This window comes from Taudactylus pleione, unplaced genomic scaffold (assembly GCF_031769625.1).
Source record: "Taudactylus pleione unplaced genomic scaffold, aTauple2 ptg002941l, whole genome shotgun sequence".
NCBI classification, from domain to species: domain Eukaryota; kingdom Metazoa; phylum Chordata; class Amphibia; order Anura; family Myobatrachidae; genus Taudactylus; species Taudactylus pleione.
In genome coordinates, this window is record NW_028287308.1 from 67,246 (window position 1) to 84,330 (window position 17,085).

Sequence of the window (17,085 nt, forward strand, 5' to 3'; positions counted from 1 at the left end):
GGCTGAGGGGCGGGCTGACAAATGAGGTGGGCGGAGCTAAGTGGGCCGGAAAGTGCTCTACAAAGCTCCGTACACACGGACCGATCAGCCAGCGATAACGATATCGCTGGCTGATCGTCCTGGTGTACTGGATGATCGATATCGATCATCCAGCACACCAATGACTATAGCGAGGTCCCTATAGTAACCTGCTCGATATCGAGCAGGTTGGCCAGCATGCATGGCCGATGGACGGTATCGCTATCGTCCATACGTGCCCGCACATCGCTGATCGTTGGTAGGCAAAAAATGATCGATAACGATATGAACGATATCGTTATTGTTCAAATCGTTCATTTAAATTGCTGCGCGTATACGCAGCATACGTCAGTCAGCCGGTTGTGCTGGGAGGCCACGCTGACAGATGAGCTGGGCGGCAGATGGAGCTGAGGGGTATAAAGGAAGGGTAGTGGATAGATCCCTTTCATTATTTGTACCCTGACATTAGTTACTGTCCAATGTCATTCCTTACTGCACTCAATCCACGTCACTTCCATAGTGTTCACTCTAGCTCCGGCGTGACGCAGGGCCGGAGCGAGAAGGGGGCGTGGTCATCAAAAAGGGGGCGTGTCTATAAGACGCGTCCCCTTTTCGTCACTCTTGGGGGCGTGCCCGGCACTTACGGACACGCCGGGCAGCCCCCAAGCCCTGCAGACAGAGAGAATAGATGCTGGGCGCATACGCCCGGCGTCTATTCTCCGGCGGTGACCGGGTCACCGCAAATTTCTTCACCCGCGGGACACTGCGACCCGCGGGTGAAGACGGCTCCGGCAGGCTGTTAGGGCAGGGCGCTTTTTGTCCTCCTTCTGGAGGGCAGGGCGCTTTTTGCCTTCCAGAAGGAGGGCAGGGCGCCGCGCCCCGCTAAAACAGCCTAGCGGGAACGCTACTTCCAAGTACATATATTGAAGGGGATCTAAACACTCCCATAAAGGAAAGTAAAGGAAGCGCCAGGGCACAGATCTGACAGATGGGCTGCTGGTGCTGATGATCGCAGCTGCAGCCTGCCTCTCGCTCACAGCCACATGTCTCTGTCTGTGAGTCAGAAGCCGCTTGGGCTGGGATCGTTAGCACCAGTGGCCCCTCAGTTTTGATCATTAGACCCAGCCAGATTTTAGATGGGGGCATTGGTGGTGTGTGCTCTCCTCCCCCACTCTTGCAGGGGACTTTAGTCTCACTGTCCGGCTGAGTTTCACTTTCCTCTCCCGACTACTCTGCATGATGCCCCACCCCAAGGTCCCCCACAGCTCCTCCTTTCTCCTCCGCCCCCTACTTCCCCTCGCTGGGCTAAATAGAGGCACTCAGACGTTCCTCACCTGTGCCTCTCCACCTACCCACCCCACGTGTTCCCCTAAACCGCCACCAATGTGTGCCTCTGCCACCGTTATATGCTGTGCCTCTGCCCCTCCCCTTACAGGTATGCCTCATTCCTGTTTCCCATCCTTTGCCACATTTTCCTTCTGTCCTCCTCTATCTGTGCCTCTGATACTTCCCCCTGCTATGTCTCTGCCCCCTTTGTCATCTGTACCTCTGCAACCATCTCCATTTGTCCCTATGCTTCTTTCCCCATCTAGTACCTCTGCTACCTCATCATGTGTGCATATTCCACCTCCCCATGGCTGGTGTCTGCCATCAGAAGTGGTGCAGACCATAGAAATACAGGTGTGTACAGCACCACTTCATTCATCTAAAGGATGGCAGCTAAGCACAATGTTATGTTAATAATAATTTTATATTTCTATTTTATGTATTTTATTATTATTATTATTATTATTTTATGACCGGACAGGAAAATTAAAGGAAAGGATGGCGGTCCACAGATCAGCCATCCGGGCAGCACTGGTGTTAGTGAACAACCGGTGGCAAGCCACTTTCTAGAATATAATCATCCCCTTACATCGCTAAAATACAGAATGATAGACCACATCCCTCCACTTAAACATAGGGGTGATCTGGGCAAGATGCTGCTTAGACGGGAGGCACAGTGAATTTTAAACTCGATGTTGTCACTCCTTGGGGCCTAAATGTAAGTATTTCGTACTCATGTTTTCTGTGACAGTTAGACTGGCTTGGACGGCTGGGTTGCAGACCAGAGAGAGGTGCCTATGGATGCAGTCTCCTGGTTCGGTCCCCATACATACTTCTGGCCAATATGTTTCTTCTGGGACTATTCCCTCATTGACATCAATGATAGTGACATGAATATGTGTTGCTTTCCTCATATGGTGTATACTACATACTATACTTTTTGATATTATATTTTTCTTTATGGCTGCTCTATCCTATTGACAGGACCCCCGGCAGGAGGCTGAGCATGGTGAAGGGGAGCACATATAAATGGTGAATACACACTTATTCTTTATTTCTGATGAAAATGTTGGTTTAAACATTGAAACGTTGACATACCAAAGGCTGCTGTTTTATTCTTTTGAGAAACCCTGAGTGCCGCAGTCAATACCTGCATACATCCTCATGTTGGAGACATGACATAATGAGAGCAGCGGGGTGAAGTATAGAATTAGAGAGAGTGCCGGTATGCACTGAAAAAAAACAGCACTTCAAATAACTATGCCAAAATGTAATTTATATATAATGCATGCTCATAAAACAGCCTCCAGTATTATTCTTCAGTCACAAATCAAAGTGCTACATGCAGAAAATACCAGTTAATACTTAACGGACTTCATCTGCCTGGAGCCGATACAACAGCAATTGATCATGATATATAGATAGCCCGACGGCCGCTTCGGTGGCCACTGGCATATTCATCACGGGGCAAATCACAGTTAAACAATAACACACACTACTTGTTTTTAGTGCATACCGGACTTTTTCATTTATCACCTATGACTGAGCACCCATCATTCATTTGATTATTGAGTATGCAGGATTTGACTGTATCTTTATATATATCGTGGTCTGGCGCTTCAAATACCAAACCTTTAACTGCAGACGGTGCCTTCACATAAAATCCAATAAGTATGTCATAGGTGCAGCACTCATCCATAAAGAACCACTCCACTCACAGTTCGTTTCAGTGCTTTAATGCACTATCTTCAGGATGCAAAAGAAGACTAATATAGGGTTAAGGTGCATACACATAGTCAGATCTTCCTTCAGATCTGTACAATAACGATTTTAAAAATCGTTCATATCTGAAGGAAAATCTGACATATCTGACATGTTGGTCAGATGAACGATGCGCGTTCCCGCTTGTCAGATAACGATATCTGACATCTGATGTCTTTGCAGTCAGATTTGGACGATTCCATTCATTTTAATGCAGTCAGAAATCATTCAAATCATTGGTAAAATTGTTTAATTGTTCATTTGACACATCTGACCGTGTGTATGCACCATTAGAATACCTAGCGTTCCCGCTAGGCTGTTTTAGCGGGGCGCGGCGCCCTGCCCTCCTTCTGGAGGGCAAAAAGCACCCTGCCCTCCAGGAGGAGGGCAAAAAGCACCCTGCCCTAACAGCCTGCGGGAGCCGTTCTCACCCGCGGGACGCAGTGTCCCGCGGGTGGACAAACATGCGGTGACCCGGTCACCGCCGGAGAATAGACGCCGGGCGCATGCGCCCGACGTCTATTCTCCCTTTCTGCAGCGCTTGGGGACTGCCCGGCATGTCCGTAAGCGCCGGGCACGCCCCCAAGTATGACGAAAAGGGGACGCGTCTTATAGACACGCCCCCTTTTCATAACCACGCCCCCTTTTCGGACGCGCGCGCCTTCGTCGCGCGCACAACATTGCCCTCTCTAGCTCCGGCGCCCTGCCTGCCGCCGGAGCTAGAGGGAACACTAAATACCATAGATTATTATGGTACCATGATGGGATGGAATTTATCCTTATCTTTTCTCTGACTATTACCCTAACATACAGGTGTATTCAGGGGGTTTCCAATGCCTCACTTCTATAGAACTAAGTATTTGTGAGGTTTGTCACATACAGGAGTTCGTTGCACTGTGCCATATTTGGGCTGTGGGCTCATGCTGCTTAGCCAAGCATAAGACAAGACCAGTATTTTGCATTGCTACTAGTATCCTACAATAACACAGAGGTTGCATTATACCCAGTGCCATATTGTGTGCAATTTACTCTGCAGCTATGTTTAGCAAAGGCAAGAGTAACAACAGGCATCTGCTCACATACTGCTATCTTGCAAGTTATGTGCTGCAGGCTTAAGTGAGGAGGATTTCATACAAGATGGGCTATGTAGTAAGTATTATACTCCACCTGGCCCATCAGACAGAGCCGGTGCTAGGGCCCTCCTGAGCTTAATTTTCTCCAAGGTACTAGCCACTATTGCGGACCGCATAGCGGATCTGGCTGTAATTCCCCCTATGGGGTTATCACAGCAGGCAGTAATGTCCCCTTTGGGGTTGCCTCAACAGGTTCAGGCGATACAAGCCCCCTGTACTGCCACCATGGGTAGATGTACTTTCTAACTCGGTGCAGAGTCTGGTGGCTACATCTAATGGCTTTCACTCCATGTTGCAGGGTAAGAAGCCCCTTCCCAGTAACCCCTTTAAGCGTCCTGTGGTATCGTCACAGTCCACGCAACTTTCAGATTCTGAGGTATCATCCGATGAGGTAAAAGATGCTGATCTCTTTAAACCTGACTCCCTTCTGGAGGAGAATGAGAGTCGGGCAAAAATAATATTCCTGCTTTGGTGCGAGCTGTCAGATCCATCTTATTAATAGAAGATGACGAGCCAGCCACTAAATCCAAGCACCCGCTGTTTAAATGGCAGAAAGGGACTTCAGCAGATTTCCCTATATCGGATCAGCTAGCTGAACACATGGCTGCAGCCTGGCAATCGGTCTGGTAAGAGGTTTCAACCACAAAAATAGCTAACTTCATGTTACCCTTTTTCTGTGGCTCATTGTGCAAAGTCAGAAACACCCCCTGTGGATTCCCATGTTACGTGTTTAATTAAAATACGTTGCCTATTCCTACAATTACTTCCTTGAACTACATAGGAAGGTGGAAGATTGCCTGAAATCGATATGCTCTCTTTAAGGGACTGTTGCCCGCCCACCCATGGCTATCACATGGGTAGCTAAACCTATAGAGAGCTGGGCTGACGCACTTGAAAACACTTTTCCCTCAGAAGCTTCTAGGAATCAGATGTCTTTTGTTGCTCACATTCGAGATGCAGCTTCCTATATTGGTGAAGCAACCTTAGATGCCAGTCTCCTAACCTCCACAGTTTCGGCCGCCTCTTTGTCTGCCTGCCGTACCCTGTGGCTGTGATCATGGAAGGCAGATGTGGATTCCAGGAAAGGCCTTGAAGGATTACCCTATAATGGGGAGATCTTGTTTGACCCATTGACAAATATCGTAACCACGTTGGTAGTATCAAAAGCGGCATTTCTGCCTTCAGCTACCTCTACTACAAGGCCTCGGACTATGGCCCTGATTCAGAGCCGGACGCTCTTTCAGAGTGCTCGCTCTGAATCAGGGCCTTTTTCTTTTATTTGTGTGTGTTGGCCTCCTGGCCGCTCGCATAGCTGTGGGTGACCACCCACAGCTTTTGCGAGCGGCCAGGTGATGGTCGCGACCATCGGGCTTGTGACGAGACCCTTGAGGTAGGGTCTCGTCCATCGCAAGTCCCAGTGGACTTCCTGCTCTAATAGAGCAGGAAGTCCACCTACTGACATCACTGGTGATGTCAGTAGGGCTGCCTACAAACGGCAGGTGTTCCCTTTGGAACGCCTCCGTTTGTCAAGCCAACCCCCCCTGCCCACCTCCAAAACAGGGCGAGCTGTCAATTATAATCAACAGCCGACCTGTATTGGTACCAGACCCGTAGCGACGGAGCACCCGTCATGCGCAGGGGCCAAACATCGACCCGCTTGTGAGTGCTATGCGCTCGCGAGCGGGTCTGAATCAGGCTCTAAATCTTTTTAAGTCCTTTCCTCCTCAAGGAAAGCCTAAAGGAAATCCTTTTCTAGGCATTTGGCTTCCACGAGGGCTCCCCAAAACCAGAACCAAGCAGACGCCCTGCTTCAAAACCCGAGGATAAACCCCTTAGCCTGGTGGGACGGGCCTCCCTCTAGGGGTTCCCAGAGAAGGAGGCCGACTTCTTCAGTTTGCCCAGTATTGGTGTCAAACCACCACGGATGCTTGGAGACCATGAGAGAAGTGGTCTCTCATGGGTATGCCCTCTACTTTCTCAGACTGCCTCCCCACCAGTTTTTATACAAATCCAGAAGGCCATACAGTACTTGCTGCAAGCAGGGGTAATTGTGCCAGTCCTGCTATCTCAGCGAGGGACTGAATATAATTCTACTCTTTTTGGTTCAGAAGCCGAATAGGTCTCATCGGCTTATCCTCAAATCCCTGAACAAATCCCTAAGGGTGCTAAGGTTCAGGGTGGAAACCATATGCTCCATCATCCTAGCTATGGAGCTGGGAGACTTTATGGTATCGCTGGATATTCAGGACGAGTACATACATGTACCTATAGCGCCCTCTCATTACCGATATCTCCAGTTTTCTGCCCTTTGAACTGTCCACAGCTCCATAGGTGTTTCCAAAAATTATGGCTGTCATAGCAGCCCACCTGCATGGTCAGGGTGTCCGACTGCTACCATATCTGGGCGACTTCCTGCTATTAGCAGAATCCCCAGAGGGGCTTAAAAAGCCATCTATAGCTAATCATTGCTTTCCTTCACAAGCACAGTTGGTTAATCATCTGGAAATAAGGGCCTCCCTGAATCCCTCACATAGAATGATTCATCTGGAGGCCCTGCTGGATTCTCAGGATCAGAGAATTTTTCTGAAATCAGACAAGATCTCCACACTTCGAGTACGAGTGCACAGATGTCTTCACAGTCACCGAGTGTCGATCTACTCAGCAATGCAAGTTCTGGGATCCATGTTGTCCACCTTCGACATGGTGGAATATGCTCAGTTCCATTACAGGCCTTTGCAGAGGCTAGTTCTCTCCAGATGGAACAGGTTAAGACATCGGATCAAAGCTCAAACGATGGTGCTCTCTCCGGAGGTGCTTCTGTCTCTATCTTGGTGACTACAGACATCTATTCTAATCAAGGGTTCGCCCCTTTTGGATCCCGGACTGGGTAATCCTAACAACGGACTCTAGTCTCCGGGGCTGGGGCGCAGTGACCAGTCCGCATTCCTTTCAGGGCCGTTGGACATCAGTCCAATCAACCCTGCCAATCAACATATTGGAACTTCGAGGTGTCTACTGGGCCCTCAAACTAGCCCAGCACATACTTCACGGAAAACCTGTACAGGTTCAGTCCGACAATGCCACAACAGTGGCTTACATCACTCACAAGGAGGCACTCAAAGTCGGGCAGCAATGACAGGAGTGTCACACATTCAAACGTGGGCTGAGGGTCACCTTCCAGCCATCTCTGCTGGGTTTCTTCCGGGAGTTCTCAATTGGAAAGCAGACTTCCTCAGCCGTCACGACGTGTATTCCGGGGAATGGTCTCTTCACCAAGTGGCATTTCAACTCCTAGTGAACAGATGGGGCCTCCCAAAGGTGGACCTCATAGCCTCCCGGCACAGTCACAAACTACCAGTGTACGGGTCCAGAACAAGAGATGCCGAGGCAACCTTTGTAGACGCATTATCAGTGAAGTGGACCTTCCAGTTTGCGTACCTATTCCCTCCAGTCTCTCTTCTTCCTCAAGTTCTTCGCAATTTCAGACAAGACGGAGGCACTGTCCGGCTAGTGGCTCCAGCTTGACCCAGGCGTCATTGGTACTCATATCTTTGGAGTCTCTCCATCAACACAGTTCCTGCTGCCTCAACGACCGGACCTGCTGTCTCAAGGTCCTTGCCTTTACCCGGACCTGGGTCGTCTGTCTTTGACAGCATGGCTCTTGGGACATCCCTCCTAAGGTCCAAAGGATTCTCTAGCTCTGTCATCAACACGATGCTTAGAGCACGTAAGCCAGCTTCTGCTAAGATCTATCACAGAGTGTGGCATAGGTATTTCCAATGGTTTCGTCCCAGAGGTTACGACCTCCAGGTGTTTTGGATTTCCAGAGTCCTGGCCTTCCTTCAAGCTGGATTGGACCCTGGTCTCATTGAAAGTGCTTGTCTCTGCTCTGTCAGTATGGTTCCAACGTAGACTTGCTCCGCTAACGGATATCCACACCTTCCTCCAAGGTGTCTTATGGATTCAACCTCCCTTTGTCCCCCCAGTGGCTCCTTGGGATTTTGCAGTAGTTCTTTGGGCCCTCCATTTGAAACACTAGAGTCGGTGGAATTCAAGTGGTTGACGACTAAGACTCTTTCTCCTAGCAATTGCTTTGGCCAGGAGGGTATAAGAATTGGGGGCGCTTTCCTGTCGTCCTCCCTTTCTGATATTTCACCAGGACAGGGCGGTGCTTCACACTCATCTTGGTTTTCTACCTAAAGTTGTTTCTAATTTCCATATTAATCAGGAAATTGTTGTACCGGCCTTTCAGTCACCAGACCTCACAGCTGGTGAGGCCTCCTTGGATGTGGTCCGTGCTCTCAAAATTTATGGGACCGGACCGGTTCCCTTCGGAAATCTGATTCCTTATTCGTACTCTTTGGATTTCACAAGAGGGAATGGCCAGAAAACAAACACACTTTGGCTAGATGGCTTCGTTTGGCTATCTCTGAGGCTTATACACAGACGGGCCTGCCTGTTCCAGTTTCTGTTAAGGCTCATTCTACTCGGTCTGTGGGCTCCTCGTGGGCAGCTCGCCGTGGTGCCTCGCCTGTCAGCTGTGTAAGGCGGCTATGTGGTCTTCCATCCAGACCTTCCTGAGGTTCTATGCTTTTGACACCTTCGCCTCTCAGGATGCTTCCTTTGGGCACTGGATTCTACTCTCAGCGCAGGAGCGTCTCCATCCTTAATTGGACTGCTTTGGGACATCCCCAAGGTCAACCCTGTGGACCCCCTATGGACCCTGACAAAGAAAATGAGAGATATGGTAAGCACTTACCCTTGTTATCTCTCTTTCTTCGAAGTCCATAGGGTCCACAGGGCACCCGCCTTGACGCACCTGGCTTCATATGGGCTGTGTTACTGGTCACTGGTTTTCCATCTCACTTTCTGTGAGTATGGTTCTTGTGTGTTCCAGTCTTCCTTCTTTCTGTTGTTCCTCCGCCGGCCTTGGCTACTTATCAACTGAGGTGCCTGTGGCTCGGGGGCGGGGTAAAAAGGAGGATGGACCAAGTGCATCCTGAGAGCTAAAACTTTTAACTGTGTGGTGCCCGTGGATCCAGATCCAGCTATACCTAAAGGTCAACCCTGTGGACTTCGAAGAAAGAGAGATAACAAGGGTAAGTTCTTACCATATCTCTCAAGCGGGTGTAGCCAGGCTGTATACAAGGTGACTATGCTGGGAGGGTATGGTGAAGGTGTGTAGCCAGGCTGTATACAAGGTGACTCTATGCTGGGAGGGTAGGATGAAGGGGTGTAGCCAGGCTGTATACAAGGTGACTCTAGGCTGGGAGGGTATGATGAAGGGGTGTAGCCAGGCTGTATACAAGGTAGGGTCTTGATCATCGCGACCATCAACCTGATTGCTCGCTAGAGCTGTGGTGGTCACCCACAGCCCAGCGAGCGGCCAGGAGGCCGGCTCATAAAAAAGTAGCGGCCTCCCTCATTCAGAGCGAACGCTCGCATTTTGCGAGCGGCTCTGATTGAGGTCCAGTGTTTCGGTCAGCACTGATCGGGAGGAGCCCGCCCTCATATCATGTTCCTTAGCTGGAGAGAGGCCTGCCTCCAATGAATTCAGCAGCCTCTGTTCAGACAGCTGCCTTAGACTGACGGCTCGGCAGTCCCACCCCACCGGGCCACAATGCCACCAGTGCTCCCGAGAGGGGGGGGAGCGGGTACTAATTACCCGACCCCTGCCTTGATGGAGGGGCCCGGTGCTGCCTCCCCCTCCCTCTTACATTAAAGCAGCAGCCACAGCAGTCTCCAGTGCCTGTGGGGAGAGCAATCATACTGATTGCACCCCCCTCCACTGGCTATGTGCCGGGTCTCACAAAGCCCACCTCCGTGGCGCTGCAAAACTGTGTTGTTTTTTTCTCTAAGGGGGTGTGGCCATGCCTCCCGCAGTTAGGCCACACCCCTTCCCCATGGCCCGGTGCGGCTCTCCTGACCGCCACACCATGCCATGCCACTCCACTCTCAACTCTGCTCCTGGACCTCAGCTCCTGCCTCCCAAATCCCAGCTGAGGTGCTCTGGAGGCTGCTGTGGCTACGGATGCTGCTCCAGTGAGTTTGCGGGGACCAGGCATGCTCAACAACCCAGGTAAGTACTCCCTTCCCTGTGTCTCCACCCCCCTTCAGCCAAGTGTCTCTCAAACCCCCACCATCTCACTGACCCCTTCACCGTCCCCAATCCCATTGTCTCCCCTTTCCCTCCACAACCATCTCCCCAATCACTGCTCCACCTCTTAAAAAAACCCAGCCAGCCCAGTAACAGTGCCCACCCCATTGAGTCCAGTGTTCCCCCTTCCCACCCCCAATCTCACTGCCCTTCATTCCCGTCTAGACAGGTGCACCCCCATCTCACTGTCCCTTCTTCTAGCCCAGTGTCCCTCCCATATATCACTCTCTCTCTCCGCCCCCACCCGATCATTAGGACCACTTGGTTGGGCACGGATCCCGGCGGACAAAATCCCAACGCCGGCATCCCGACAGGGTTAGGATACCGACATCGGTTGGTCTGTATCCTAACCCCCCCTTTCCCTACCCCTATACCTCCCCCTCCCACCCCCGCACCCTAAACCTAACCCTCCCCCTAGCGCCTAAACCAACCCCTAACCCTCCCCCAATGCCACTACTTACCTTTGGGATTCCAGCGCCGAGATTCTGTCAGGTGTTGGGATTCCGGCGCCGGCATTCTGACCAGCGGAATACCCACAGTCGGTATTATGACCGCATCCCGGACCGCTGGTAGGATTAGAAAAAAAGGCCGGCGGGTCAATAATCTTCATTAAAACATCAATTCTTAAAACCATATATACAAATGGCACCAAATTAGCAAATATATTTTATTAATATAAAATTGTTAGATCAGAGAAACTCACATTTTGCCCTGCCCCAAAACTTCTGTTATTGTGGGATTATCTGGTTGAATCGCTATTGCATGATGATGATGTTGGCTTTATTCCTAGGCAATCGGGCGGCTTCCGCACCATTTGAACACCTGCATGGATAGTGAATACCGACACTGCCAGTCCAAGAAGGATCTATTCTTCAGAGGTTCCCCCGTTGCAGAGAAACCACAATACAATTAAGGTGTATTTTTATTTAGTACACACAAAAAATAGTTAATTTTTTTTCCTTCAGACATTTCACCCCCTGGCTCTACTTGGTGTAGGCCCGTCCATGCAAGTAGTGAATAGTGCTGGTTGCTATCACTGTTAGCCAACGTGTGCCACTTTATGAAAATTTTCCAGGGTCACTTAAGTTTTCCAATCCGCCCCTGCACTTAGTACACACTAATAGGAATAAACCTATTGTAATAGGTAGCCTATTCAGCTTGTAAGAGTCTGGTAGCATGAACTATAATAATTGTTTTTCTTTTCCTTATGTAGTGCATAACACAGTTCGTGGGCATATATTGTCCTGATGAAAGAATACACCAAATGCCTTTAAACTGAATATTTTATATACTGGCAGAGATTATGGGCTTCATTCAGAGGCGGCCGTACGGTCTACTAGTGATGTCAGTGGAGAGCTTCCGGCTCTGACAGAGCCAGAAGCTCTCCGGGGCTTATGACAAGTGAGACCCTACCCTAGGGTCTCGTCGTAAGCCCCGATGGTCATTACCCTAGCGGTCATTAGAGCTGTGGGTGTAAACCCACAGCCTAACGACCGAAACAGGCGGCCGGTCAGGATGCAAGTGGCCACCCAGTTTCTGAACGACCGCTTGCATCCTCCGACCGCCTCTGAATGAGGGCCTATATGTTTAGATTTTGAGGATATACAATGTTACATTGTGTTACATTCTAATTGCTATGCTGCGTACACACGGTACGACAGCAACGATCAGATAACGATCAGACGATCGTCTGAATGTTCTGCATGTGCTGGGTCGGGCATCCAGCACATGCAGCAGACCCTCCACTACTATAATGACCCCCGATCAACAATCACTGGTCCCTATAGTAAACAGGCTTACCTGGTCGATATCGGCCAGGTCTGCCTGCTTGCACAGACGACGGTAGTTCGTCGTCAACTAACATATGTGGACGCGCATCGTCCATCGTATGGTCGTTAGCAGGGCCCAGAAACTGTCAGATTTTAACAATAACGATAGGATCGTTATCATTGAAATCTGACATGTTATCGTACTGTGTGTACAGGAGATTACTCATAGGTCATCCTTAATGTAAAGCTGGCCATACTCTAGTGCGATTTCAAGCCGATTGCCCGATATGCGACACGTCGTACGATGAATCGTGTGGAAATCGTGTACTTTTTAAGGTAGGATACGATGCGATGCGCGCTCCCGCTACTCTTAAAATGTATCATATGATCAGATGTGCAGCCCATATTATCCGTCGTATGCTGATCGTGCTGTGCTTTTCAGTATGCGGTGCATCATGCGTTCGAGCTGCGTCATTTGTTAAAAAAAAAATAGACACGGGGAGATCCATGATGCATGCATCTGTCTTTAATAAAATAAACACAGTTGCAGGGATGGTTCAGTGAGAAGGTACAAGTTTTTGTACCTTCTGGGAAATACTTGAGGGATTTTCTTGCCTCAATGTGCTTTTTTTTTTTTTTTTTTTAAACAAATATTTTTAATAAATTTTCTTTTATCAATAGAAAAGAAAAACAAAGTACATATAATAAAGAAATAAACGATCAGTATTGTACAGCATTACATACAAATCAGTACAGTAGCAGAGTATCTGACATTCCGGCAAACATCTAAAAAATATTTCTATAGTACATACTTTAAAGCAGAGGGTGAACAATTACAATCACTCAATTTTTACATTATCACTCTTGCATGTATGACTTACAAAAATACTGTGTGAAAAGCACTTATAAATAAACGGCTGACGAGGCATTCCAAACACAAAAACTAATAAATCATAATCACTATTAATTAGAGAGGGCGTGACGGGATCTCTGCCACAAAGACCAGACTTTATTAAATTTACTCGGACAGCCACGTTTCTGATACAAATAGCGTTCATGGGATGTTGTAAAATTAACCAAGGCGACCCAGGATGCAAAGGTGGGCGGATCAGGGGCCATCCACATGAGGGGAATACAAACCCTTGCCACAATTAAAAGGTTAATGACATATAATTTATGGGAACCAGAGAGTGAATCCTCCAAGTCCAGGCCAAATAAACAGATACGTGGAGTTAATAGAGGTACATGAATACCCGTATCTCGCACACCAGTAACCACACTAGTCCAAAACAAAGCAATACAGGGGCATGACCAGAGGAGATGCCAGAAATCAGCAGACGGAGCAAGGCGCTTGGGACAGGAGTCCACGGCAGAACCTCCAAACTCAAAAAGTGTAAGTGGGGTCCAATGAACCCTTTGCAGAATATACAATTGTATCTGCTGAAATATTGTATATGCCGTAGCCACCTGAGGAGACCCGATAACAATCTTCCAGTCATCATCAGACAGTACCCAGATCATTGTCCCAACGGGCTCTAAGGCCAGCCAAACTCCCTCCTCCCCCAGAAGACAAAAGTAAGGAATAGCCTACCGAAACTGTTCTACTAGAGGGCAGAGTACGCACCAATAGGCGCTTTGGGGCTTCACTAAAGTTAGGAACTGCATCCCTCCACTGCACAGAGAGCATGTTGAATCTGGAGGTATCTATAAAAGAAGTGAGCTGGGAGACCATATTTGGAGGACAAATACGTAAATGAATAAAGAACCCCATCTTGGTACAGCTGCCCAATAGCTACCACTTCATATGACCTCGAAGCCTCTCTACCCTGTAATCCCCTGACCTCAGAAATAGAGAGATTATCCCAAAGTGGGGAACATAGATCAATTGGAGTCTCCCCCAATAGCTTCTCCCGGCCAGCCACACTCTACGAGCCTGTTGCAGCAATGGTGGACACCGTGAGAGAGGTGTACAAGCCAACAAAAATTGTAAGGGGGAAAGCTTCAGGCCCGCTTTTGCAAGGAGAGCCAAGGGAAGATCTCCCCGATCCACCGGAGTAACCCACTCCCTCATCTGGGACATCTGAGCTGCTAGGTAGTAAAGATATAAATCAGGCAACGCTAGTCCACCTTCCCCTCGAGGTCGACAGTGTCTTATAAGCTATACGTTGAGCATTATTTCCCCAAATAAATGAAGTTATACAGCTGGTAATCATCTTAAATTGGGACAAAGGGATGTACATCGGAGAATTTTGTAATATACAGTCAGGTGCATAAATATTGGGACATTGACAGAATTATCATATTTTGGCCTCTATTCTCAGCAGGTCTGCTGTTTCAATGTGTGTCGGCGCTTCGGCCGCCTCTTAGGGGTTCCCAGCAGGACCCCTCTGCTGTTTCAATGTGGGTCGGCGCTTCGGCCGCCTCTTAGGGGTTCCCAGCAGGTCCCCCTCTGCTGATTCAATGTGGGTCGGCGCTTCGGCCGCCTCTTAGAGGTTCCCAGCAGGTCCCCCTCTGCTGATTCAATGTGGGTCGGCGCTTCGGCCGCCTCTTAGGGGTTCCCAGCAGGTCCCCCTCTGCTGATTCAATGTGGGTCGGCGCTTCGGCCGCCTCTTAGGGGTTCCCAGCAGGTCCCCCTCTGCTGATTCAATGTGGGTCGGCGCTTCGGCCGCGTCTTAGGGGTTCCCAGCAGGTCCCCCTCTGCTGATTCAATGTGGGTCGGCGCGTCGGCCGCCTCTTAGGGGTTCTCAGCAGGTCCCCCTCTGCTGTTTCAATGTTTGTCGGCGCTTCAGCCGCCTCTTAGGGGTTCTCAGCAGGTCCCCCTCTGCTGTTTCAATGTTTGTCGGCGCTTCGGCCGCCTCTTAGGGGTTCTCAGCAGGTCCCCCTCTGCTGTTTCAATGTTTGTCGGCGCTACGGCCGCCTCTTAGGGGTTCTCAGCAGGTCCCCCTCTGCTGTTTCAATGTTTGTCGGCGCTACGGCCGCCTCTTAGGGGTTCTCAGCAGGTCCCCCTCTGCTGTTTCAATGTTTGTCGGCGCTACGGCCGCCTCTTAGGGGTTCTCAGCAGGTCCCCCTCTGCTGTTTCAATGTTTGTCGGCGCTACGGCCGCCTCTTAGGGGTTCTCAGCAGGTCCCCCTCTGCTGTTTCAATGTTTGTCGGCGCTTCGGCCGCCTCTTAGGGGTTCTCAGCAGGTCCCCCTCTGCCGTTTCAATGTTTGTCGGCGCTACGGCCGCCTCTTAGGGGTTCTCAGCAGGTCCCCCTCTGCCGTTTCAATGTTTGTCGGCGCTTCGGCCGCCTCTTAGGGGTTCTCAGCAGGTCCCCCTCTGCCGTTTCAATGTTTGTCGGCGCTACGGCCGCCTCTTAGGGGTTCTCAGCAGGTCCCCCTCTGCCGTTTCAATGTTTGTCGGCGCTTCGGCCGCCTCTTAGGGGTTCTCAGCAGGTCCCCCTCTGCCGTTTCAATGTTTGTCGGCGCTTCGGCCGCCTCTTAGGGGTTCTCAGCAGGTCCCCCTCTGCCGTTTCAATGTTTGTCGGCGCTTCGGCCGCCTCTTAGGGGTTCTCAGCAGGTCCCCCTCTGCCGTTTCATTGTTTGTCGGCGCTACGGCCGCCTCTTAGGGGTTCTCAGCAGGTCCCCCTCTGCCGTTTCAATGTTTGTCGGCGCTTCGGCCGCCTCTTAGGGGTTCTCAGCAGGTCCCCCTCTGCCGTTTCAATGTTTGTCGGCGCTACGGCCGCCTCTTAGGGGTTCTCAGCAGGTCCCCCTCTGCCGTTTCAATGTTTGTCGGCGCTACGGCCGCCTCTTAGGGGTTCTCAGCAGGTCCCCCTCTGCTGTTTCAATGTTTGTCGGCGCTTCGGCCGCCTCTTAGGGGTTCTCAGCAGGTCCCCCTCTGCTGTTTCAATGTTTGTCGGCGCTTCGGCCGCCTCTTAGGGGTTCTCAGCAGGTCCCCCTCTGCTGTTTCAATGTTTGTCGGCGCTTCGGCCGCCTCTTAGGGGTTCTCAGCAGGTCCCCCTCTGCTGTTTCAATGTTTGTCGGCGCTTCGGCCGCCTCTTAGGGGTTCTCAGCAGGTCCCCCTCTGCTGTTTCAATGTTTGTCGGCGCTACGGCCGCCTCTTAGGGGTTCTCAGCAGGTCCCCCTCTGCTGTTTCAATGTTTGTCGGCGCTACGGCCGCCTCTTAGGGGTTCTCAGCAGGTCCCCCTCTGCTGTTTCAATGTTTGTCGGCGCTACGGCCGCCTCTTAGGGGTTCTCAGCAGGTCCCCCTCTGCTGTTTCAATGTTTGTCGGCGCTACGGCCGCCTCTTAGGGGTTCTCAGCAGGTCCCCCTCTGCTGTTTCAATGTTTGTCGGCGCTTCGGCCGCCTCTTAGGGGTTCTCAGCAGGTCCCCCTCTGCTGTTTCAATGTTTGTCGGCGCTTCGGCCGCCTCTTAGGGGTTCTCAGCAGGTCCCCCTCTGCTGTTTCAATGTTTGTCGGCGCTTCGGCCGCCTCTTAGGGGTTCTCAGCAGGTCCCCCTCTGCTGTTTCAATGTTTGTCGGCGCTTCGGCCGCCTCTTAGGGGTTCTCAGCAGGTCCCCCTCTGCTGTTTCAATGTTTGTCGGCGCTTCGGCCGCCTCTTAGGGGTTCTCAGCAGGTCCCCCTCTGCTGTTTCAATGTTTGTCGGCGCTTCGGCCGCCTCTTAGGGGTTCTCAGCAGGTCCCCCTCTGCTGTTTCAATGTTTGTCGGCGCTTCGGCCGCCTCTTAGGGGTTCTCAGCAGGTCCCCCTCTGCTGTTTCAATGTTTGTCGGCGCTTCGGCCGCCTCTTAGGGGTTCTCAGCAGGTCCCCCTCTGCTGTTTCAATGTTTGTCGGCGCTTCGGCCGCCTCTTAGGGGTTCTCAGCAGGTCCCCCTCTGCTGTTTCAATGTTTGTCGGCGCTTCGGCCGCCTCTTAGGGGTTCTCAGCAG